Raw genomic sequence first — 25,087 nt, forward strand, 5'->3', positions numbered from 1 at the left:
CCAAAACGGATTTAGCAATGCAATGATGGCAAATGACATTGTCCAACCACCGAGGTGCTGGGACTGATGCTTCCACTGGTGAGGACTCACAGCCTACGGTGGTCCTTTGAGCCCCAGCAGCATCCCTGGGCCAGGCTGGAAGGTGGTGGCTTCATTGCGGTTTTCTCCTCCTGTTTATGACCTGACCAGTGTAGATTTTATGGTGCTTAACTCTGTATTGTTTTAACCTCCTTCCTTCCCCCTCCATCCCAATGGATGTAAACCTGGTGGAGCGGGGACGGCGGTATTCCCAGGGGGCTCTCACACCTGGATGAGGGTTTCCTATGGTGCTTTGGGATGGGGTTGTGTGAGCATCCTTTGCGTCACTGGATGCTCCTTCACACCCTGATCCAGGGCAGGTTCTAAACCACCCGCCTGAAGCTTTTCAGGGCTAACAGGGATCACTCTGGAGCTGAGATTGGAGCTGGCATCCCAAACCAAGCAACTGTACTGTAGTGTATGGGGCCAGACACAGCCCCACAGGTCACTGGTACTTGACTCTGTGGAAATGGTGCTCACTGCTTAACGGGACCAGTTTGCTGTGCACAGAGAGCCCACTGCCCTCCAGTGGGAAAGGGGCTCGGTGGGGCATGGACATGCAGAGGAAGAGGTGGCTTGGAGCCTCTCACTACAACCAGTTTCCCCCTCCAGGGTTTGGTGCAGGGTTTGTTCTGTACCTCAGATCATGCCCATTGCGGCTGGAGGGGACCATTTACACATCACTTGGGTCTTTCACTCGGATCATATCAGGGACCACTTCACTTGTTGCTTTCTCACTGGTGAAGGTGCCTCTGAACCCATATGCTGTGACTGGGAGCAAGCCAGAGCCTCTGTATTGAGTGATGCAGTTACTGGGAGCAGCAGGAAGGAGCTCTAGGGAGAGATGATGAGGAGGCAGAAGATGCTGTCTCAGCAGCCAGAGGCTTGCTCAGTCCCATGCATGGAAACTCCTTGTACCCTTTCTGCCCCAATACTATGGGCAAAGGGAGGAAGATCACAAGGAGCAGGACAGAGGGAGTACAAGGATTGCCTTGCTAGACCTTTCCATCAGCTTACAAACTCCACATGACAACGTTTGGGGACCCATCCTCATGGATTGACATGGTGCCTTTTGAACACAGGAATGTCCTGGGTCTCCACACTGCTTGATAGAGTCATGGAATGGGTTGGGTTGGAAAGGACCTTAAGATCATCCAGTTCCAACCCCCTGCCCTGGGGCAGGGACGCCTCACACCAGACCACATCAGGAGCAGATGCTGTGGCTGCTCTGGGAATGGGATTCAATGCCCTAACAAATCCCTTCCAGGTCTCCATTCCCATCATCAGATCCCTTCCGGAGGGTTTTCCTGCAGAGCCAAGCTTCCATTCGGGGACAGAGCTCTGAGGAGCTGCCCTGTTGTCTCTTGCCACCCCCAAGAGATGGTTTCCAAGCCACTGAGAACCCATCAGCCTTGTCTATGGGGCGGGGAAGGACTCTTTGCGTGCGGTTCTTTTGCCAAGTGTGCAGCAAAAGGATGGAGATGCCACTCGGACTGGCTGCTCTGTGTATACCATGTATACTGATAGCAAACCTGAAATAAACTGTATTTAAAGCCACACGGCTCCCCAGGGCACACAGTGGTGCCCGTGTCCTTCACTTGGGGGCTGTGGAGCATCTCTTATCGCCGTCCCATTGGAAGCCTCAAAGAGGGTTGTTCTGACTTGCTTCTGCTACAGGATGCATTGTGGTCAGCAACAAAGGAGCCCGATGGGGACTTAGTCCCTGCACGGAGATGTTAAATGCATCAGGGTGGTTGGTTTGAGCCCGGGATCAGGATGCTCTTTGCCAGGGTTAACAGCAATATAGAGCTAAATGGGTTAATGCACACTGGAACAGCACTCTCACATCCTGGAACAACCCGTGTGCATGCATACCATTGTCTGGGACACACGTGCTGTTCCAGAGTCATCCGCTCCGTGTGCTGACAAAGCCTTAGTCACAGCCCATTCCCACATCACCTTGGGATGGTCCAGGAAGAGCAGGGTTAGGTTCGGCCATGAGCTGACCTGGCACAGCTGCTGGTGCCCGGAACACATCCCTGCTCATTCCCAGCACAACCACCCTGGGTCAGGGCCCTCTTTTCCTCTTATACCCATGCCAACGGTGAAATAAACCCCTTCCTTTCCATGGGACACGCCACCAGTTCCTGCAGGGCAATAAAGGATTGCTATCCTGTGCCTTTTCCCACAGGAAAGCTCAGTTTCAGCCCAAATACATCCAAAGGCTCCAGCTGCAAATAAGGGCAGCGAGGGCGATTTCCACCCTGTGCTGCAGCTATTCCCTTGGATAAGGAGGAGAAACCAAGTTAAAACCAATGCCTCACTCCTCCAGCACAAGATGCCTTTAAAAGTCACCCAGAGAGATAAAACCCCACAAGAACCCCAAGTATTTACCTGGAAAGAAACGGAGCATTGATGCCAGAACCCCCTGAATCCTGCTCTGTTGGCTCAGGGTGCTTTGCTGTAAGGAAGCAAAAGGACTTAATGGGATTGAGCCAAATACCCCCAGCTGGCACCAGGGAAGGGACACAGGTGATGTCCTGCATCCACATCAAGCCCAAAGCTGCAGGAATAGCTTCCCAATGCCAGAGAAATGATGGGGAGCATCATATGCAGCATCCAAGGGGAAGGGATGGCTTTTCCATGCACCAGGAGGTGCTGCCAGTGATGGTTCCCAGTGCTGTGACACTGTGTTTCGCTTCCCTTGGCTGTTAATTTGTCTTCTCTGGTAGATAATATAAGGCTAATCCTTACATTTTTCCCTGCATGGGACACTGATGCAATGGGAGAGTGATCCTGCAGGGGAAGGAAACCTGCAGCTTCCAAACCTCAGCTTTGCTGTGGTTGAAACAAGGTTAAACCCCAGGGAACTGAAGGTGGGAATGAGACTCATCCCCTTAGGAGCTGTGTCCAGGAGTCCACATCAAGCTCCTCTCAATGCATCTCCTTTTGGCCACCTTGGGAGAAAGATGCTGGATGAGACCAACCTCTGCTTTGCTCCAAACACCTTTAATTCCATCTTAAGCAGTACAAATGGCATGAAAAGTGATTGTACCCCCTGTGGCGCAGTGGAATGAGGTGCTCCTGATGGGCTATGTTGATATCCAGCCTCCGAAGCTCTCGTGGTAACCCACAGAGCAAGTGCTGAACTCTTGCAGTGATTTAATACAGGAGTGTCCTGTGGTGCTCCAGCCAAACCACTTGTGCTTCGCTCCAAACCCATCCCTGGCTTGATGGCAGCGCATCCCAAATGCCTTTATGAGCCGAGAACTCCATCCTGCTCCTGGGGACCGATGGCAAAGCTGTTTATTTGCCTTTGTCCTAAGCTGAAACCCAAGAAGCTTGAGAAAATAGGGGTTATTTGAGCCATCATCTGTGTAACATCAGGGAGAGAAACCATCGAGGGTCATGGCTTTCTGGTCCAGGGTTTCCACGTGGCTGTGGATCTGCTCCCGAGGCTGGGATCTTGCCTTGCTGTTATCATTGCTCTTATTGTTGCTATTATTATTACTATTATTATTATTAGTGGGTTTTGCCAGGAGGCAAAAGCAAAACCAGACGTAGGTTGAACAAACAGACCTAATTGCTAACACATGTCCTGCAGAACGTGCATCCTCTGGGATGGAGGGGAATAAACTGGGAAGGGCAACCCAGGGAAAAGGGGGATGTCCACCTGGGGTTGGGGATGCCAAATGAAATGCTGATGTGGAGCAGGGATGACAGATCCCGTCACCTCTCCATCACAATAACTGCAGAGCAGAGGCTGTGCTGGGTCCTGCCCAAATCCAGCAGGATAAATCCTGCTTTCCAAGCAGAAAAAAAGCCTTTTCCCGACTCGGGCAGCGCTGAGGACGTGTCAGTGATGGTAACCCCGGGTCAGGACTGAGCCGGGGCAGCTTTGCTGCCGTGGGGTGATGGAAACGAGCTCCAGCATCACCGCAGGAGCCGCTGCCAACCCCCTGGTACTGCCGGTGCTCGCTGGTGACCTGCACCAGACTAAACTTGCCCTCGTCACCTCCTCAGGCAGCACAGTGACACGTTCCCACAGTTGCTGCTGCTCTGGGGGTTGGTGCTGGGGCTGCTTTAGGGAGTTCTCTCTAATTACACAACGCATCGGTGCCAAATCCGTGCGGCCGACTCCAACCCGGCGAGCAAAGCCCATGGATTTACGGCACGCAAACTCCCACCTCCTTACTGGTGGCAGGAGCAGGGTTCTATCATTCCGGAGGTCTCCATCCCATCCTTTTGCTCCTATGGATGTATAATCCTCAAGGAAGCGATGGCAGAGAGAGGGAGATGGTGTTTGTGGGCCGAGGACCACGTCAGCACCTCGGAGCTGAGTACATCAGGCAGCTGGTAAAGATTATAACCCTTAACTAGGTAAAGCCCTTGGAAACGGCTTCCCAGCGCCTCCCGGGGAAGATGCTGTGCTTGGATTTAGCCTAATTCATCTCAACTCCAGCCAAGCAAGGCTGGGAGGTGGATGGGCTCCCAAAGGGTTATTTAATGTGGCTTGATTATTTGTTATTTCAAGTTCCCCCCCCTCCCCACCCCATCCCCTTGTAACTGAATTTAATCCTGGTGAGAGGTGTTGGATTGACAGCGCTGGAAATATTAAGCCCTGAAGGAAAAGCTGTTGTGGGGGCATGGAAGGAACAAGGCTGTATGGGATCGAGTCTAAGGGGAATGATTTGCACTAACGGTTGCTTTTTTGGTCTCAATTATAAGATAGAGAGCAAAGGGATTCAGCAAAGCAGCTGGGATGCTGCCAGGTGGCCACTGGGAATGGTTGGAGCTGGCTGAGTGATGCTCTGATCCTGAGCCGCCCTCAGGACCCCATTTCAGTGCATAGCTGCTATTGATGCTTAAAGACTGCACATCTTCCTCAGCCCTTAAATATGTTCTCCATTCACTTCAACACCTCCCTGCTCGATGCAGCCTGTAAGCAAAGTACTTCCCACACATGCTGGGAGTTGCTGACTCAAAAGCCTTTGGGGTATATAGAGCTGAGAAGCTATCCTAAATATATCCCTCCCCATGGCATAGAATGAGCTCTTTTTGCTTGCTAATACACAGCTTTGGCCTCTGCAACTCTCTATCATCCCAAATTATGGTCACTACAGGGACCACATCCTCATGACAGAGAGAATTCAAGCTCTTTGTGGCATGTGTTGTCCAGAAGCAGCCCCATATGCTGTAGAAACGCAGGGGAAGGACAGGGAACAGAGGCAGGGATGCAGGGGAAGGTGCAGTGAGGTGGTAAGGAATGAGTGGACTGAGTCTACTTAAGCCTGGTCCATGTGAGCATCTTAAAGAAATCCCAGGGAATCTGGGGGAAAAAAAAAACAATATCCCACACTAGAATTAAGTGAAATTAGGGAGCATAAGGCCACGTCTTCATCCATCTTCAGATTCCTCCAGGATTCAGGGTGAGATGAGATCTGGGGTTTACAGGTCTTACTTGGGGTCATGCAGGATCACTGCAGAAAAGTATGGCCTTGATCATGGTATTCCCAAGTTGCCCATTAACCCCTGGCTTCAGCACTCACTTTGGAGGTGAGGATATATTAGGCAGGAAAACAAACACGGACACTGAAAGACAGGGAAAACCTGCGCTGTGCTTTGCAATCCCAAAGGAGCGAGCGGAGAGCAAAGGAAACAAGGAGAAAGAAGAAAAACAAAGGGGAAGCCCAAGAGGGAGATGCTAATGCAAAGCAGCTGTTATCCCACCTGAATCCAGGGATTTTTGGCTTCTCTGCATCCCTGGAGCAGTGCAGAGCAGCCGGAGCCTCTCCATGAGCTGATGCCTGCAGAGGGGCAAGGAACAAAGCTGCCAAAGGTGATGGGGAGGAAGGGAAATCACTTTCATGCTGTTAGCAGTGGGCTTGTTTTGCTGTTTGAAATGAGAAGGAATCTTCGGCTCAATCCCTTTTAAGCCTATTCTCCCCCTGCTTTTGAGGAAGAGAAAGGGAAGCAAAAAGAGACAACATGGATCTGCCTTCCAGCCCTTCGGATTGTCCCCTCCAGAGCAAGGACCTCATGTCTTGAAGAACTTGTGAAGCACTTAAAGTATTTAAGCTGTTCTTTATTTAAAACAAAGTCCATCTCCAGTATATATGATCCTTCCTTTTCCCCTTTCCCTTTTTCCTTTCCCTTTTTCCTTTCCACTTTCCCTTTCCCTTTTCACTTTCCCCTTTCTCTTTTCCCCTTTCCCTCTTCCTTTCCCTTTCCCCTTCCCCTTTGCTCCCATCCCCATGTAGATGCAATTAGACAAGCCCCAATGACCTATAGGAATCCAACAGAAGGTGGTTTCCCAGTCACTACCAACGCTTCCCATTTGGACCTGACCAAGAAAAGCACTCAGCACTTCATGTGCATGTGTGGAGGAGTCAATGGGCTTGCTTCCTTTCAGTGAAGAACAACCAACCCATCACAAAGGCACATCCCTGCCCCTCGCTTTGCTTTGGGTACCACACTGTGCCTCCTCTTCCATCTCGCTTTCGCATTCTTCCTGCTGCTGCAGAGCCACAAAGCACCAGGACTCCTGTTTCTGATTCCTCCTGGGTCATCCTCTTCCTCCTCCCCCTCCATGGGGTGGGGATGCAGCCCCAGCAAGGGTTAACTTCCAGCTGCCTCTTCCCATTTGTCCTTTTAATATTGCCTGTGAAAAAAAGCAAACAGAGGCGAATCCCACCCTCTCCCTGGAGACTTTTCCTTGGCTTGCTCCAGAGAACACGGAAGAATCATGGTTTGTCCTGTATTTTCTGCTTCAGCAGCCTCGGGGATGGAGTAACGAGACCCAAAGTGAACATGGAAAGCAATAAACCCACACACTGAATAACTGATAAAAGTGGAGAGGGAAGGAGATGAAAAAGAAACCCCCGATAACATTCCCCTTGTGGCACTGAATAAACCAAGCCCCACTTTGGGACAGAGGGATGCTGGGTGGGAATTTAGCACAGACATGTAGGAAAAGGCCCCGGATCCTCCTTATTGTGGGTACAGAGTCCAAATACTTGTGGATAAACCCTTTATGGAGCAGCAGTGAGATATTTCACCTTAATATGAGCAAGTGTTTGTATCTATCTATCTATCTATCTATCTATCTATCTATCCATCCCCTTATCTATCATCTATCATCTATCTTATCTATCCAACTATCTACTTAACTACTTATCTATCCATCCATTTTATCTATCTATCCATTTTATCTATCTATCTATCTATCTATCTATCTATCTATCTATCTATCTATCATCTCTATCATCTCTATCTATCTATCTATAATCTCTATCATCTATCTATCTATCTATCTATCTATCTATCTATCTATAATCTCTATCATCTCTCTCTCTCTCTCTCTCTATCTATCTATCTATCATCTCTATCATCTATCATCTCTATCGTCTATCTATCATCTCTATCTATCATCTATCTATCTATCTACCTCTCTATCCATCTTCTATTCTTGTGGCTGTAGGGTTTTGTGCCAAACAACCTCTGAAGCTAGAAGCAATCTCGAGTTCCCACTCAAAGCCAGGTTCAAGCCTACGTTATATATGCAAAGAGCCAATATTGTGCTTCTATGGGTAGAAATACTTAGGGTTTGGCTAAAATACTGTGGAGAACGATGCAAAGAAAGCAGCAAAATGAGGAAATGGCATTGCCATGGGTGTGGGGCTCCTCCTTTCTCCACTCGCTGCCAGGTTTTATGTGCTAAAGCACCACAGGCAGTAGCTCATTGCCCACATCTGCTTACCCCCACCATGGTTTGGGCTACCCGAGTTCACATCTGGATGCAGCCAGTGTTTCCAAGGCCTTTTCACATCTCACTGAAGAGAGAGCCCGTGTTTTCCTTTCCTGGAGAAGAGGATTTGTGTGGTTTTGCCCCTAATCTCCCATCTCCAAGCTCCTGGAGCCGATAATGAAAAGCTTCCCTCTGTGTTGGGACTGTGGCTTTCCTAGATTAAGAACTGCTCCTCAAGGAAGCCCACAGCCATAACAAACCCATTTGCTACGATAACATTTGTTTAGGATGGTGGCTGCTTTCCTGCACATGCTGCAGCTTGGCTCCTTATGGAGACGAAGTATTCCTGACTAACAAACCCTCTGGAGCGTGCCCTGCAATGGTGACATCCATCCCAGCACGGATGATTTGGGCAACCTGATCCAGTTGAAGATGTTCCTGCTCATTGCAGGTTGGACTGGAGGACCTTGAAGGTCCCTTCCAAGCCAAACTGTTCTATGATTCCATGATTTGAGTGGCATGCTGGGCTCAAGTGGAGCCAAACAAGAGGTACCAGGCTAGGTGAGGGGGTTTAGGGGATGCTCCAGGCTGCACCACTGCCTCCTGCATCCCATCACCACCCAAAAAAAGGACCAGTTGCAGCAGCACCAGCAGCCACATCCCCTTTCCCTTCTCACCATGGATGAAAACCTTTTCCCTTACCCTCTTGGCACATCCCTGCCTGCTAAACATTAACATCTGCTGGGTCTAACCCAGTTAGCCGGGAGTGTTTGTATAGGCTTTGCAATCCCTGCTTCCATGTATACTCACATCGGGATTGTTTAAAGCTGATCCAGCAGGAAAATGTCTGTGGGTGGGTTTGGGAGGACGCAGGGCAATGTGACTTCTGACCCCAGGCTTGGCATCACCTTGCTTCCGGGACACCAAACCCAACCCATGGATCGGGGCGTGAATAAAACAGGGAGAGGAAAAGGAACGGGGCAGGAGGATGACACATGGATGTTGCTGGGAAGGAGGCAGAGATGCAGCATTCCCAGTTGGTGTCACCCCCATTGGTGACAAGACCCCTCCTGTCTCAGGGTTGGGAGAGGAGGTGATGCTCGAGGGCTCAGACTGGTTTGGGTTGAAGGGACCTTAAAGCTCATCCATGGGAAGGGACACCTTCCACTACAGCAGGTTGCTCCAAGCCCCATCCAGCTCTCTCATCCTCATGGATGCCCCTATTCCCCTGTAAAGGTGAAAGTGAGGGTGTGGGATTGAAGCAGGAGGGAAAGAAATAGTGATGGAGACCCTCTAGACATACAACCACAAACTGGGATGCTCCTGAGCTTTCAGCCACTACTTAAGAGACTCCAAACCCTAAATGTTCACATCACATCCCAGCACATCCTATAAAAGCCAATGGAGGAAGCAAGCAGGGCTCTGACTGCAGCTGATGGCAAGGGGATGGTTTCCCAGCAGGAAGCTTTTGGGAGCAGAGGGATGGTGGGAAGAGCCCCGGGCAGCTTGATGGGTTGGCCTCAGACTTGCATTGCTGCAGGGGGAAGGGATGGTCCCTAGGGAGGAGGGAAACAAGAGCCTCAAAGGAGGGAGAAATTCCTTCTTATTCCCTGCTTTCTCCAGAGATCCCAAGATCCCAAGCAGCCTGAGAAGGGGGCTGCTCAGCCGATGGGATGCGAGCCCTTTTGGGAAGCTTGCTGCTTCTGCTGCTGGGAATCCATCATGGGAATGTGCTCTCCAGAGGCTGCAAACCCAGGAGGGTTGTGCCTTGCCCTGAACCTTGGATGGGAGCCCAGCTCTGTTCCTGCTCCATTTAAGCCGTGCCACTAAGCCCTCGTCCCAGCCTGTCTCTAGACCTTGCCCTGCCCTACAAGGCCATCGAGTCGGATAGATTGAACCCCCCCAACCACCCCCAAAAGCCACTTTCTATCCCCAAACCATGTCCTTAGCCCCTTACTTCTTCAAAGCCCTCCTGCATCCAAGCCAACGTCGTATCTGCTCTCAACAAAGGCTTTCCCAGTGTCCTTTCCCGGCACTGCTGGCTTCCTCCAGCCTTTTCTGGATGTCCCCTTGCCTGGGGACATCTTGTGCTCCTCGGCACAATCCCAGCCCTCCTGCTCCATTGCACAACCTGGGTCGAACGCCAAGAGCTGGGAATTGGATGGGATTTCTCACTGGGATGCTCCCAACGATCCTTGTGGGCAACTGACTGACCTCCTTTGCGGGTCCCTGTGCTATGTGTCTAAACCAGGGCATTGGCCTCAAGCTGTGGCTGCTCAGATTTCCCCACACGGCCACGTTTTGACTGGGAAGGGGGAAAATAAGGGGCATTTTCCACCAATTCAAGGCAAAATTGGTGCAGACTGCAGGGATCCTGGGATTAAAGCTGGGATGGGGCACTGGATGGTGCAAACTCGGGCAAGAACAGCAGGAAAGCTCATGGAAAAGGGGGAATCAAAGACCTGCACTGGGGTTTCACACTGTAGAGTTCAGTTTTCCCCATCTCTTATCTAAACCCAAAGACAGCACCTCATCGGGACACGATCCAGGCATCAAAGCATCCTTATATCCAGCATCCAGCACAGGATCAGGGGAATTAACAATTGAGATGAGGGTTTTCCAAGCTCTGGGATGTTCTGGGATGAGATGCAACCCCCTGAGCTCCGGCCAGCTCATTCCTTTGGTTTTCCTGTGAAAAATCCCAGTTGAGGACCTGCTTGGCAGAGCTTTGCCTCCTCCCAGCTCCCCGTGAAGGAGGGAAACGGGTTGGGTTGAGCAGTTGGTGGGTCCCAATAGGCAGGGCTTGGAAATTAAAGGGGTGATTCTGGGTTGTGCTTTAAGCATCTCTGCGTGGAGAGGAACGTGGGGTGTCCCTGGAGTGGTGCCTCCCCTGAGCATCGGTTTCATTCTGGAGGACTTAATGCCCTGTGTTTATGAGAGCAGGAAAATATTTACTTGGGGATGAAGGAGCAGGGAGAGGGGCTGGGGTTTTATAGGCCCTGGTTTGGAAAGAGGCTTCTATAGAAATAACAGGGGATTAAAGATCAAACCCAAAAAGCAGCATCACCAACAAGCCGGCGCTGAGCAGGACAAAGTCTGCACGACCCCAAGGACGGTGCTGGATGATGGAGAGCTCAATAGGAGCCAGCCCTTCCCTGTGTTTCATGGCTTTATGTTGCTCTAGTTGAGCTCTCCTCAGCGTTCGACCCTTTACAAAGCCCTACCCCAGGCTTTCACCTCCTGCTTCCATGGTGAGGGAAGGGGGTGATGCTGATGCTGGTGGCTCTTCAGGGAGATGGGCTCAGATGAAGCCCAACAGGAGCTGCTGGCAGACAGCAGGAGGAATTCCAGCGTGGAACAGCAGCAGCCTGGATCCCGGCCGTCTGGGCTCTTGCAGGGGTAGAAATATGAAGTGCTAATTCCCTTTTCCCTAGGGATGTGGGCCAGCGTGAGCCGGGGTTATCGGGCACCCTACAGAAAGGCCACGCACGGAGGGGGATGGACCGGCGCTATTCAGCCCCACAGCGCAGCCAGTTCAGCTCTTTTGCTTTCTTGTTAAAGGACATTTTGTTTCCAGTGAGAAAAGGGCCCAAGCCAGTGACATCCATGAGAAAGGCACGTCTGTGCCCTGCCACCATAAGACCCTTTTTGTGCCCCTGATCACCAGGCGGCAGTGACACTGCCTTGGTGCTACGATGCGCCGACGTACACAGGGTGTGCATTGTGAGAGGCATTCCCAAGGGCAGCTCAGGGCCTGGCCATGATGTGGAGTGTCAGCACGACCCTCTCCTTTGGCATGAGCTCCTTGGGAAATCAATGGGGCATTGTCTGCTAAGGGCACAGCATAGAGCAGAGGACAGCTTGGAGTGGTGGCAGAGAGGTCAAGACAGCCTAGAAACAACCATATCCTGGCTGTGTCACCAGCAGCGTGAGCACAGGTCGAGGGAGGGGATGCTCCCCCTTTACTCTCATGAGTTTCCATCCCTTGACTTGCAACACCAAAAGGTGCAGCCACTGTCACTGATTACCCCAAAATCTGCTGGCACAAGGCTTCTAAATAACTCCTAAAGCACCCCTCTCACTGCTGGAGCCCATGCAAGGACCTCGCTCTTGCTCCTCTCCTTATGGAAGCCATGGTGAAGTCAATGGAGGTTTCAACAGGGCTGGAAGGGTTCTGCAATAGAAACGCCCCCAGACCCTGCAGACACCAGGACATGGACCTGACCCAGTGTGCTTGCTGCAGATGAAGAGTGGGTTTGTTCAGCAAAGCCCTACGTGGCTGCAGGAGGGATCACACCAGGCCACAACTATGGGGATCTGGTGATGGGCAGGGATGATGGCACCACCAAGGAGTGGTGACTGATGCTTTGCTTGGCCTTGATGAAAGCCTGGCTTGCTGAGATCCCACTGCTGAGCTCACGGGGCACCTGATTAGAGGAAGGGCTCTGTAGATAACCACAGGAAGAAGGAGGCAATGTCAGGACCGAGCAGCTCTGTTCCCAAATTCCTGCTTCATGCACATGGCATGATTTTCCCTGCTTGAATTCCTCACATCGATACAGACCACATCTGACTTCTATCCCCAGCACGTCTGGATGACTGCTGAGAGAAAGCTAAAGCTGGGAGGATGGAGATAAGGTTTCTGATGCTGGGAATCACTTTAACCCCTTGGTCCTGGGGGCTACCTGCAGCACATCAGAAACCCTCTATGAAAGCTCCCAGGAAAGCCCTGCTTCCCTGCCTATCTCACAACACACCGATGCTCTGCAGACAACATCTCCCTCCGTGCCCAGCACAGATGATGTTTTCTGTGTCTCAGCCCCACCATAAACAATGAGTCAGCTAATCCAAACCACATGGCTGGAGGTCAACCCAGGGCATGGGCCTGATCTTGAAAAGCACAATCACATCCCCAGCAAAACCAGTACGAACCAGTGGAGAAGCACCCTCCTGCTCCTGTGGGAGCAGAGCTGAGGCCCCCAGGTGTCACCCAGTGTCAGGGCTGGTGGCATCAACCTGGAGATGCTCCTCAGGCTTCCTCCATCCCCTGGACCACATTGCTTGGCAGCTGCTTCTGCCTATGCAGTCATTGCATCAACTTCTCCATTGCTTGCTGCTCCATCCCTCTTCCTTTAGGGGCTATTTCCATCCCCATTTGGGGCTCCTTTTTCTTTTGTTTCCCTGTTCCTCACCTTTCTCCCGTCCAAAAGCCTGGCTTGGACATGCCTGCATGGAGAAAAATCCAAGCCCCAGCCAGCTGCCAGCTCTGCCTTTGGCCTATTGCTCTGGTTTCATGTTTGACTCTTAATTCCACAGCTTATACAGCAGAGAGCTCCGGGCCAAAGAGAATGTCTCAGGAACCTGCCAGAAACCTCAGCTTTTCCTAAGCTCCATAAACAGCTTCCTGCCTCCATCCCTGCACCTGCTGCCTGTGCCATGCTGCAGGATGGGGATGCTGGTCCATTCCAGGGTGGGGGGGGGGAGGATGGATGTCCCTGGGGTGTTCCACACTGCCCTGCAAACACTGCACTGCTCTCTGTGCCAATGGGAAACAAGCTAATGACATTGCTCCCTCGGGATCAGGCTGTTTTTCCTGGCAGGTTGGCCACCAGCCCTGTCCAAAAACGTGCATTCCTGCTCTAAGCTGTTTGCACAACTTCTTTATCCTGGGGTGTTTCACAGGCTGGAGCATCCTTAGAGGGCTTGGTGCCCACACGGCCGGTGCCTGATCCCTGTGCCTGGAATCTGGGTCTGAAGGAGGAGGATCTGTTGTTGATGGGCTCTTCCTGCAGCATCTGAGTGTTGTGACAAGCTCACTTGAGGCTGGAACAGTGGAGAAATTCAGTGTCACTGTCAGCTCCTCCGTGACCATGGGGCAATCCAGGAGGCAGGCAAGGAGGGAACGGGGACAGGGATGAAGGTGTCCAAGGCAAATGGATCCCCGGGAAAGCACCAGCCATGGGAAGAGAAGAAAGGAAAACACTCAACTCCTTGCTTACCTGAACCATTGCATTCCATACTCTTCCATTTCCACATGAGTAAAACCAAAGCAACCACTGCAGTGACTTAGGGATGGAAGTGGAACACCCTAATGGAAGTGGAACATCTAAAAGAAGAGAACGTGCTATGATTAGGAGCTTTATCTTCCCGTTGAGATACTCTTTGGACACTGAACTGAAATGTCTTTTTTCATGTCCTTTTCCCTCTCTGGATGCTTTCTGAACAAATAAAACCTCAGATGCCAACAAGCAGCAGGATCAGTGCCTGAGGTACTTATTCCTGCCTGCTGTGTTTGAGATGAGGTCAGTGTGATGCTGCCTCAGTTTGCTCTATCTGCAGTGGCACTTTCGGAGCAACAAATGCCTTTTAATCCTCCTCCTGAGCAGCTTTTGCTGGGGATGGCCCACTTCATCCTGGTGAGGATGCTGTGAATTACCAAGCACCATCTACTTGCACCTTACGTATTAACTCACCCTTTACCTGGAGGTGACATGGGACATCCTCATTGCTTTGCTGAACTGCCAAACAACCTCTTCTCCATGTGGTCTTGCTCATCCCTGCTGATCCATGAGGCTTTCTGTGGGTGTTCCGCATGGACAGGACCTGAAACAACACATAAAAGGTGGGATGAGAACAGCAGCAGGTGATGGGCAAACTGTTGCTCTGCACAAGAGCAAGGCAAAATCTCCCCTTGAGGGCAGGACTTCACCCATAAACTAATCATAATGGGGAATGCAGAGCTTCAGTTCATTACATCGGTGGCGTCCTTCCCGAGTGGGAGATGAAAACCAGGGACATCAATCAGTTTCCTCCTGTATAAAGCACCTGAATACCTGAGCTCGCCCTGGGGCCTAAACCAATGAGTCCAGACTCCACTTTGCTGCTTGGTTAATTCCTGCTGGCAGCTGGCTCCATCCATCTCCAGCACAGGCACGTAACTCAAGCCTGGGACCCGTGTTGATTTACAGCTTCAGCAAGGGAATCAGCACAAAATCATGGCAGTGCAAACTGATGTTTTCCTTCTCATGTGCAAGGTGAAAGGTCCTGGGACTGAGAGCAACAGCCCTGGGCTCGCATGGGGAGACAAACCACAGGCTGTTCTCACCCATGTCTTCCAATACCTAAAGGGGCTCCAAGAAACCTTTAGAGGGGCTTTGGACAAGGGATGCAGGGATAGGACAAGGGGAATGGCTTTAACCTGCCAGAGGGGAGACTGAGATGAGCTCTTAGGCAGAAGCTCTTCCCTGTGAGGGTGCTGAGGCGCTGGCACAGGGTGCCCAGAGAAGCTGTGGCTGCCCCATCCCTGGCAGTGTTCAAGGCCAGGTTGGACACAGGGGCTTGGAGCAAGCTGCTCTAGTGGAAGGGGTCCTTGTCCCTGTGCGTGGTCCCTCAAAACCCAGTGTAAATCCATGTGAGATCCAACTTAACTGCAGAGGAAGCAGAGGGTAATGATGCCCTTTAGGTGTACTGACCAAGTGTGTAATGTTATATGGGATGACTCTGGAGCAGCGTAAAGGAGTCTGTGTTTCCCAGCATGTCCATCTCTCCTGTGTGCTGTTCTGCTGCCACTACAGGAATGTGGAGTTTTCAGGACTTCAAAGCCCCTTTTCCAGTCTGGGCTGTGTGATCCAAGCCAAAGTGCAGCCTTAATCCATCATCCACAAAGAGGGATGTTTGTATATTTGTGTAAAATGACAGATTGGAGAGACCCGGAGCTGGAAACCAGATGCTTTCCCAAGAAATGAAAAGAGCTCGGGATTTAGACATGCAGGAACACAGGGAAGAACACATCACTGTGGCTACTGCCTTGAAAAACACTGATCCTTGGCTTTCCAGAGCCTGTTGGATGGGGAAAGGCAGCATCTCCATGAGCATCCCAGATGAAACAAGGAAGATGAGATGACATGACCGAGGTCCCACAGTAAGTCAGTGCTGGAGTGGAAAGCAGCAGCCAGTTGTCCCTCTGGATGAGAAGAGGTTCTTAGTCTTCAGTTCCCAATTGTTTCACCATAAATAAGTCCACCCTGGGGCCTGTCAACATCCATCATCACTTAGAGCTCATTCTCTTTCCCAAACAAATATCCATCAGGAAGGGTGGATATCACATGGAACAGTTGGTCTCTGGGAAGTCTCTTCATCGCATCGTCCCACTGGTCCCTCTCCAAGTTGAATAGCAAAGGACAGTAGAGGGCTGAAACCCTTCACAAAGTGCTACCAAGCTATGAAAGCACGTGGTGATTTCCTTCCTGGCCTGGATTTCTTTCTTTCCTTGCTTTTTTTCCTCTGTAACTGTTTGGATTTGGTCAGAAGCAGGAAAAGCTGCTCTTTGTTAGAGCTGAAAATCCCCCCATGAGAGCCAGAGCTGTGAGATCTGATGTCAGGCTTGGGCTGTGCAGATGGAAAGGAAACTTCCTGCACGATCCCAAGAAGAGGGGCAGCTCCCGCTGTCCTCCAGCATCTCCTGATGATCCTAAAGGTCTTTCCTAACCGAGCCTGTTCTATGGTTCCATGATCTCATGGGCACAAGCTTCATGTGGGGCTATGGGATGCTCTTCGCACCCTCTGTTAAAAGCCATCCAAGGTGGACTGAAATCCCTCTGTGCCCTTCTGCAGGGCTTTACCAGCCCTCAAACAGCCCCTGGGAGAAGCAGCAACTCCCCATCACAGCCCCATCCACATGGAGCATGTGAGGAAAAAGCATTCCCATCCCTGACTGAGCAAAGGATGCTGCTCCATCCATCCCTGGGGACACATTCCCGGTGGGATGGTGGCTGAGAGCCAGGCGGGGTGTTAACAGTTTGATGTTAAGGCTGCTACAAACGTGCAGGGGAAGCTGGAAAGCAGCTGAGTCTGTGAAAAGGAAGAACAGGCCCCAGGTGCTATCCAGGAGCAGGGGAAATTGCTTTTCTTCAGTGTTTTGGAAGTGCTGGGAAGCTTCTCAACCACCACCATAGGGATCAACTGTCGGCTCCTGGGTCCTGCTGGTCCATGGGAAAACCACTGGGATTCCTTGTGCTGCCTTGTGCATGTAAGAGGGTATTTGTGCACTGATGTGCCCGGAGGTGAAGCATTCCCAAAGGCCCATGCAGAGAATCCTGTTTCGTGATGAGCCACGTGTCCGATGGGGGTGACCACTGGTATGCGTGGCAATGCCAGCAGTGAATGAAGCTCCTCCCTGGGGAAAGGGCTCCATCGGTGTTGCTTGCAAGATCTGCCACATATTCATGCTTTTTTCCCCCCAAAATATCTCCTTGGAAAACGCCTCCTGTGTTTGGATTCCAAGCAAAGGAAGCCCACGCTTTGGATTGTGCAAGGAATCACTTTTAGCTTTGAAAGCTGCCTGAGTTTAGCCAAACGTGGGGAACTGACTTGGAATTGGATCCGTGGCCATTGGAAGGGCTTAAGAGAGCTTTGAGGAGTCTGCTGACAAGGGAGGATTGGCCTGTTGTCACCTTTCAGATGCTATGAGTGGAGCTGGCTGCTGCAAGACAAGCAGGAGGGAGGACACACGAGCCCTTGCAGTGATAGGTGCTGTGGAAGCATGGATCCGGAAGACCATCCCTGCATTAAACTGCTCATCCGCAAGGATCTGGGCTGCTCCTGCCTTCTCCTGGGCTTGCAGACTGCTGGAAATGAAGGTTGGAAGGAAGGGATGGGGAGGAAAAAGAGCAGAAAAGAGATAAAAGGACAGAGAGAATGGGTTTTACCATTGAACTTCTTTCTTCAAGTGGGAGCTGCTTTAATAACATGCACAAGGAGTGAATAATACCTTCAAATATTCCCAGAGAATGAATAATATGGAATAATATTCACCGAGCATTTATTTGACTAATTTCCCTTAGTGTTTTTGGATCAGGATCTAACAGTCCTGGATCTTAAAGGGGAGATCTGCATTTGACTTCCTTGGGTCTGGATCAGGCCCCAAACACCTCAAAACCCCCATGTTCAAGGAAGCATCACCAAGGGGTCACCCAATATAGCTCCAGTAAATGCGTGGGTCACTTTTCCCTGCTGATCCACAAATACATTATGTGCCAGTAAATGGAAGCAGAAGTGGCTTGGCCAGATGTTCCATAGGGGCCCCAGGGAGTTGTGGTGCAGCAAGGGTGAAATGGGGGGGGGGGGGGGGAAGGGGAAAAAGAAGCCCATAAAACCTAAAATATTAACATCCCAACCTCGTGTGCAGCAGCTGTGCCCCTGTTGTGGAGCGAGGTGCAATGCCCTGGCCGAGGGGGACGTGCCAAAAGCAGGATATGGGAAAAGCCTGTTTCAAACCCAGGTGGGTTAAACCTTTATTCCTGTCTGAATTACATCTGAATGCTCTGGAGGTGTTGGTGGGACACACGCTGGGATGGAATGAGGTTGGGGTGAGGGTCCCCAGGGTGTCCTGCTAACCATGCCCACAGGTGGCATCTCCTTATCATAGAATCCTAGCATGGTTTGGGTTGGAAGGGACCATGAAGCTCATCCAGCTCCAACCCCCTGCCACGGGCAGGGACACCTTCCACTAGAGCAGCTTGCTCCAAGCCTCATGCACCCTTTCCCATCCTCCTGTTATTTACAACCCACTTTTGCCACCTACAACACCTGGTCCTTGAGCCCTGTGTTACCTCTTACTCCTTCAGGTCAGCTCCATCCCGATTTCAGTGCTGGGATGGTCCCCAAAGCAGCTCCTTTTCCAGGCAGTTGGACATCTCCTGGTGTTTGTCCCATGGGTACTGCTCAGCTCCTGTCTCCCATGGGAGAAGCAGGCAGGTTGAATGTCTCTGTATCTTCTGCAAGGCTGGGCTTGCTCCTCTTCCTGATGCAGATCCCTCTCAGAGCTTCCCGAGTTGAAGAATCACTGTGAATTCACCACGAATTAAAGCCTTGAATTAAATCCCATGTGATGTGCGCCCTGAACACCCTCCATAGTGCTCTGCCACCCCAGACCCACCCGGTGACACCCTACAAATAACCCCCCATGTAGATGTGTCTGCACTGGGGTGCACAGACTGATGTGTGACCAGTATGGGTGTTGATGGGCAGCTGGACCAAGAAGAGGTGCCAGATAGGCTGCGTGGGTACAAGAAGTGGGAACAAGAAGGAAGCAAACCTCAACCTCTGCCTTGGAGGGTCTGAGTGCTCCTTAACCCATCAGAAAGTGGAGTTTTACAGATAAAGAAGGCCCCTTTGGTTTGTTGTTGCAGCTGGGAAGAGAAGGGAACGTTCCCATGGAGGAAACACCCTCTTTAACGGGGGTTTTAATCCTTTCCTCTCTTCTTGTGGTTGGGCTGAGCTGCACCAAGTCCCTGCAGCTCTCCCCAGCGCAGGCTTTTCTCCCTTTCCAGTAAACTGCAGTTACCATGGAGAGGGCTGAGACAAGCCAAATGCAAAACACTGGAAAACTACACCCGAAGCTCCGTGCAGCCCTATCAAACAGTTAATTAGAAAGAGGGTCCATGTGTTTCCCATTCCCTGGAATGGTTTGAATCAATGGCCCTGTGATTTATCACCTGCTCGCTGCGCGAACGGCGCAGCTCCGCTCTCGTGCATGTTCCTCTGCTGTACAGAGAAAAAAGGGGATATTGAGACCTTACAGAACAAGCCAGTCATCAAATAACCAATCCTCCCAGGGGAAATCTCCCACTGGAATGATACGCTTTGGATCTCGGTGGGATTTCTACCCTTTGGCAACAGGGGAAAAGGAGAGGGAGCTTTTGCCTTGCTTTGATTGCGGAGGGTGGAAGATCCTGCTGTGCCTGGCCGTTCCCAGGGCTGTGTCAGACTGTGCCCAGATGGAAATGCAGACCAGGGTGTTTCCCTGGGGCTGTTTCCTTCCCCACTGCACGTGAAGCTGGGCGGGTGGGAAGCGGGAAGGAGGTGGCTGGAGAGGAGAGAGGGAGCAGAGGAAGAAATCCATGCTTCCCACAAGATCGTGGAACGGTTTGGGATGAAGGGACCTTAAAGCTCATCCAGTTCCATGGGCAGGGACCCCTTCTACTGGAGCAGCTTGCTCCAAGCCCCTGTGTCCAACCTGGCCTTGAACACTGCCAGGGATGGGGCAGCCACAGCTTCTCTGGGCACCCTGTGCCAGCGCCTCAGCACCCTCACAGGGAAGAGCTTCTGCCTAAGAGCTCATCTCAGTCTCCCCTCGGGCAGGTTAAAGCCATTCCCCTTGTCCTATCCCTGCATCCCTTGTCCAAAGCCCCTCTCCAGGTTTCCTGTAGCTCCTTTAGGGACCGTTACAAGATCTCTTGATGCATAAATTGTCACCCATAAGAGGTAACACCTCATTGCACGCTGTGCTGGTGGCTGAGGTGCTTCAGTGACATGGCAAAGTGGAAAGCGGGTGGCCCAAGAGCAATGTGTTGATAGGGAAGCACCTGGAAAGCCATTCCCGAGGCCTGCTGTGTCCTTCCCTGCTCCCCCTGTGCAAGGCAGGGGAGGGCAAACACACCTTGGTCTTGTTCTGTAGGCAAATGCTTTGAAGCAGGGGTGATTCCTCCCACAGGGGCAGCCCTAGCATCCAGAAGAGATGTCCTGCAGGAGATCCCTTTGTGTTTCAGCTCTTCCCAAAGCCAGCTGACCTGGTTGTCTCTCTGCCATCTCCTTTTGCATCCTAAGCTGCCAAGGGATGCCTCTGCAGTGGATTCACGAGCCGGGATCACCCAAGATGAACATGGGAATACTGGAGTCATCCATTCCCCTGCCCTGCTGAACCCCTGGCTGGGATGTGTGGGGCTGCTTGGGAATCCTGCACGTTCATGTACCACATCCCCCAAAGCAGCTGCTGGGCTGGAAGGTGCTGCACCTCTCCTGATCCACATTCCACCTTTCCTGCCAAGACTGGGGGGAGAGAGGGAATAAAAGCTGCTTTTCCTTGCATTAGCAGATGATTGAAAAACCTTGCAGCAAGCCCAGCCAAGTGTGAGAGATACCAGCTCCTTTCAGAAGGGTTTCACTGCAGGGTTTGGGAGGGAAGATCCCACTTAAGAACACTGGGAATGAAGATGTTTTCCTCCCACAGCAGAGGATGCGACAGAGAAAATCCTTATTGGAGGGGAAACTGAGGCAGAGATAAGAAGTGGAGCTGGAATTGTCCTTTATCCACATCCTCTGCTCCCACATTGAACATAGAATGCACAGACTGGCTTAGCTTGGACCCTATTTACCTTGTCACTGCTCTGCTTGCAGCCAGCCTCAATTCTGCCCCAGTGCTGGCCATATAAATGCGGCAGCATCCCTGTGTGGTACATGGGGGTATCTGCTCCATGTCTTCAGATGGGGCAGAGGGCTGGAGGAGGTCCCTTCCTTCGATAGAAAAGGTCAGGTTTGTGCCTCAGTTTCCCCTCTCACTGCAAAGGAAACAGCTGGTGGCAGGGAGTGCACGGTGCTGCCTTGGGAAGGTGTGAATGGATGAAAACCCCACAGGGATGCTCTGTTCTGCCTGGGAAGCTGCTGTTTCTATTGCAGTCTGCAAGGAAGGAAACTGGCCTCAAGCAGCAGGGAAAAAGAGACATTTCCCAGGAATTCCCACAGGTTTCCCCACCCTGGGAATGAACAGAAACAGTGCAGGTGTCCCGTGAGGTCGCTGCATCCCTTGGTTAAGCAGGGATGCTCTGGGGACAATCCTGCTGCAGGTCAGGAGCGCTCCTTAAGCTGGGAAGCTTCTGCAGCGGATTTCATCTCAGCCTTGCAGCAGTGACCCTGTGAAGCCACAAGGAAACCACTGACGCCTCATTGTGGGGCTGTGGGATGCTGCCCCCCAAGCCTCAAGGTTGTCAGCAGGAGCCAGCTCTGCTCGCTGCTCCGGGCCCCTCTGATGGAAATGGACGTGGGGTTTGGGGCTGCTCGTGGGGAGCTTCCCAGCAAAGCCAAGGGAAGAACGGGCTGTTTCCTACAGGAAAAAGGGGAGAGGTTGTGCTGAAGGGCCCGAAAGCTCCCAGCAGGAGGGAAGAACACGGCAGAGAGGTTTGCAAGGCCAAAGGGAAAGAGGCTTGCAAAGAGGAAGGACCTCTGTGGAGTGCTCCGGGGAGAAGCGGCTTGGGAAGGAGGAGCGACGGATGTGTGAGTGATGGATCCAAGGTAATGCCAGCTGGGATCCAGCTCAAACGGGCAGCTTGTCACCAGTGTCACAACAGCCCCTCTGACAGATTCAACCCCATTCCTCCCATCGGTGATTTCCAAATCCCTATGGAAGTGTTGCAGCAGTTAGGGGACTCTTTCCCCAGCCTGAGGGGGATAAAGCTTTGCATCCCGTTGCATTAACTCCTTTTGGTCCCTCAGGACTCTGCCAGTGCCACACAAATCACAAGCAGAGCTGCCAAAACTGCTACACAGGCTTCCAACAGGGTGTTTGTCACTGCTGTAACCTGCAGGGGGAATGGATGTGGACGAGCTGAGGCAGAGTTTGCTTTGCAGGTGCACGTGTGCCTTATGCAAGGGGGAAAAAGCCAACCCACTGCGCTTGGAAACATGAAGAGCTAAACCTGCCTGATGTGCAGGTCTCAGTGTGACACAGGTGCGGGGTGTGGGGGGGGATGATGGCAGGGGTGTTGCTGGCCAAATTTACAAGGACGTGTAGTGATGGGGCAAGGGGGAATGGCTTTAAACTGATGGAGGCATTGAGATGAGATCTTAGGACAAAATTCTTCACTTTGATGAGTTTTAAGGTCTTTTCCAACCCAAACCGATCTGTGATTCTATTCTATGATGATATACCCATCATTACATATATATCATAATATATATATATATTATATATAATCATCCAGAATATAATGGTCTCTGATGGAAAGCTGGGTGGAACAAGTCCAGGACAGGGATGCAGGGCCAAGCACTCACAGTGGTTAGGTCCCAAAGATGCCGGTAGACATCTAGAGCCATTTACAGAGAGCTCTGGACCCCTACTTCAGCTGAGCGCTGTATTGCTCTGAACACAAACCCCTTTGCTATGGCTAAAGCCAGGAACACAAAACTACACCAGCAAGTTGGACAGGGTTTGGAGCAAGCTGCTCTAGTGGAAGGTGTCCCTGCCCACAGCAGGGGGTTGGAGCTGGATGAGCTTTAAGGTCCCTTCCAACACAAACCAATCTGGGATTCCATATAAATGGAATGGAAAGGACTGGAGCCTTGTGATCCCAGCCTTTAAAATAGCTTCAGTTGATGTAATGATGCAGGTAAACACAGGAGATGCTGCAACCCTGCTCTGGGTGAATGCAGGAGGCAGGTTTCGGTGCTGGGTTCTGCTGCCTTTCCATTTAGCAGGCAGACTGTGTGCTTTGGGCCTTTTAGGCTGTTTAATGGGGTATTATTCGTTTCTGGCTGGCTGTTGCTTTGAGCAATGGCTCCCAGGGGAGCTCCTGTCGGTTGCCAGACGGAATGACATCAGGCAGACGCTCAGAGCAGGGATCAAAAGGCAGAGCCTCATTTCTTCATCACAGGCTCTGGCAAAGCACACGGTGAGGCTGAACACACCAGGTCCTGATGCTGCTGGGGGTACAGGGGAGAGAGGAGGAGGAGGCTGCTCACCCCCAGCTTGTGCATCACCACCCCCCAGATCACCCAGGGATACTTTCAAAGCATCATATTCTACTTCAAAGCAAAGGAAAGGATGTGAAGTAGGAGCTGATGCCTTCCCAATCCTCGTTATCCCTTATCATTTCACTGTGCAAGTTTCCTCTACCCTGGTTTATAGGCTAGGTTTCCTGTTTCATCCATCAGAGCACTGTCCCTGACTTCTCCAGCTCCCGCAGTGACTGACCCCCAGAACGGTACCAGTTTAAGATCCGACATCCAAAGCTTTGTGCTTCATGGAATCCCAGCCTGGTTTGGGTTGGAAGGGACCTTAAAGCTCATCCATTCCCAACCCCCTGCCATGGGCAGGGACACCTTCCACTAGAGCAGCTTGCTCCAAGCCCCATCCTTGAACACTGCCAGGGATGGGGCAGCCACAGCTTCTCTGGGCACGCTGTGCCAGCACCTCAGCACCCTCACAGGGAAGTCTGCAATCAGTTCATGCCAGAGGATGAGTGTATATTGAAATACAACACACGAGACCTCGCTTACCTGTGCATTCTGAGTTGTTTCCTCCTCTGGAGCCACGCTCCCATGATGTGTCTTCAAAAGGAGCACGTCTCGGCGGTGTTTCCCAGCTCCCAAGTGCAGCATTTCAGAGCGTCTCACAGCTCTGTTTGCTGATCCCTGTTCCTCTCTTCCTTAGAGCAGCATCCAGAAGCATGAGGTTGATGAGAGACAGTCAGATCCTCCCTGTTGGATGGGCACAAGACCAGGAAAAGAAGCCATCAAAAGTTCACCGTTGCCTCAATACCCGCCTGTGGACACTGCAGAAATCCAACAGCTCCCAGTCAGAGCCCCTGCAAGACCTGAAACTCAGCTCCAAGCCATCTCGAGCTGCAGCTACATCTGGCTTTTAGTTTCTCCTCACTGCCTCCTCTTTTCAAGTTGCTCATAAATTCTTTGGATAGAATTCCTTCTGGGCTAAAGCTTCCTAGGTTCGGGCATTCCTCAGCTGTACATCAGAGAAGAAAAAAGGTAGAAAAGCAGAGAAAATAGGTCTGGCAAGTCGTATTTTGTCATGTATGTGCCCCCAGCCACCATTCCCCAAAGCTTTCTGCCCCTTGGTCAGTGTGCAAACTGGGAGAGCATGGTTGGAAAGCCATGGAGGGGCTTGGATCTCCTTCATCCCAGCCCTTTCCTCTGGCACTTTTTGCACAGGAACAAGCCAGATACGGCTCTATTCCCTGCTCTCCATCACCATGGGATGTAAAGCAGAGCCAGGCAGATAGGGATTTCGCAGGCTGGGTAAGGAGGGGCCAGAGTTTATCATGATTTTGGGGTAGCATCAGCTAGGACAAAACCTCATCCTGAGCTCCCATCATCACACATGGTCCCCAAACACCTTTGTTCCCCAGCTAACCCCCTGATTCTTGACAACATGCAAGAAGTAGCATGTGAAAATGCTAAACCCCTCTGTTCTCTATATATCGAAGGTGAATTTGTGCTCTCAGCACTGTAAGAGGTGGCTGAGATGCCTTCAGGTACACAGGAGTCTTGTGTGAGCATCATCCGACAGCCTGGGTACCCCAGATGGCTCTCCCTCCTCTCCATCTCCTTGCTGTAAGCAGGCTCCATGGGGGACTCCTGAAGAACAACCAGGAAATGAGGCTGTACAAGAACATTTTCCCTCTCCTCTCTTATTGTTTAACACACTGGATTATTCAGGAGCAGTAGGAACAAGCAATGCATCCATAGGAAAAG

General features: G+C 51.5%; 1 protein-coding gene and 2 long non-coding RNA genes across 3 annotated transcripts in view; 1 reads left to right on the top strand and 2 right to left on the bottom strand.

Annotated features, from left to right (window-relative positions):
- The window catches only part of NFRKB (nuclear factor related to kappaB binding protein), a 254,050-nt gene that overhangs the window by 146,086 nt on the left and 82,877 nt on the right, over positions 1-25,087 (top strand). The gene's annotated exons all lie outside the window — the stretch shown is intronic.
- Positions 6,362-18,624, bottom strand: LOC133280989 (uncharacterized). The gene is made up of 3 exons (XR_009747333.1): positions 18,436-18,624; positions 14,306-14,428; positions 6,362-6,739 (listed from the first exon to the last, which is right to left on the bottom strand). It is a non-coding gene; the product is annotated as an uncharacterized LOC133280989 (long non-coding RNA).
- LOC133280990 (uncharacterized) lies at positions 18,647-23,953 on the bottom strand. Its single transcript, XR_009747334.1, has 3 exons — positions 23,876-23,953; positions 19,321-19,691; positions 18,647-18,668 (listed from the first exon to the last, which is right to left on the bottom strand). It is a non-coding gene; the product is annotated as an uncharacterized LOC133280990 (long non-coding RNA).

This window comes from Pezoporus flaviventris, unplaced genomic scaffold (genome assembly GCF_033815535.1).
Source record: "Pezoporus flaviventris isolate CSIRO_AGI_PZ_B2104156 unplaced genomic scaffold, CSIRO_AGI_Pfla_v1 ptg000093l, whole genome shotgun sequence".
Classification (NCBI taxonomy): Eukaryota; Metazoa; Chordata; class Aves; order Psittaciformes; family Psittacidae; genus Pezoporus; species Pezoporus flaviventris.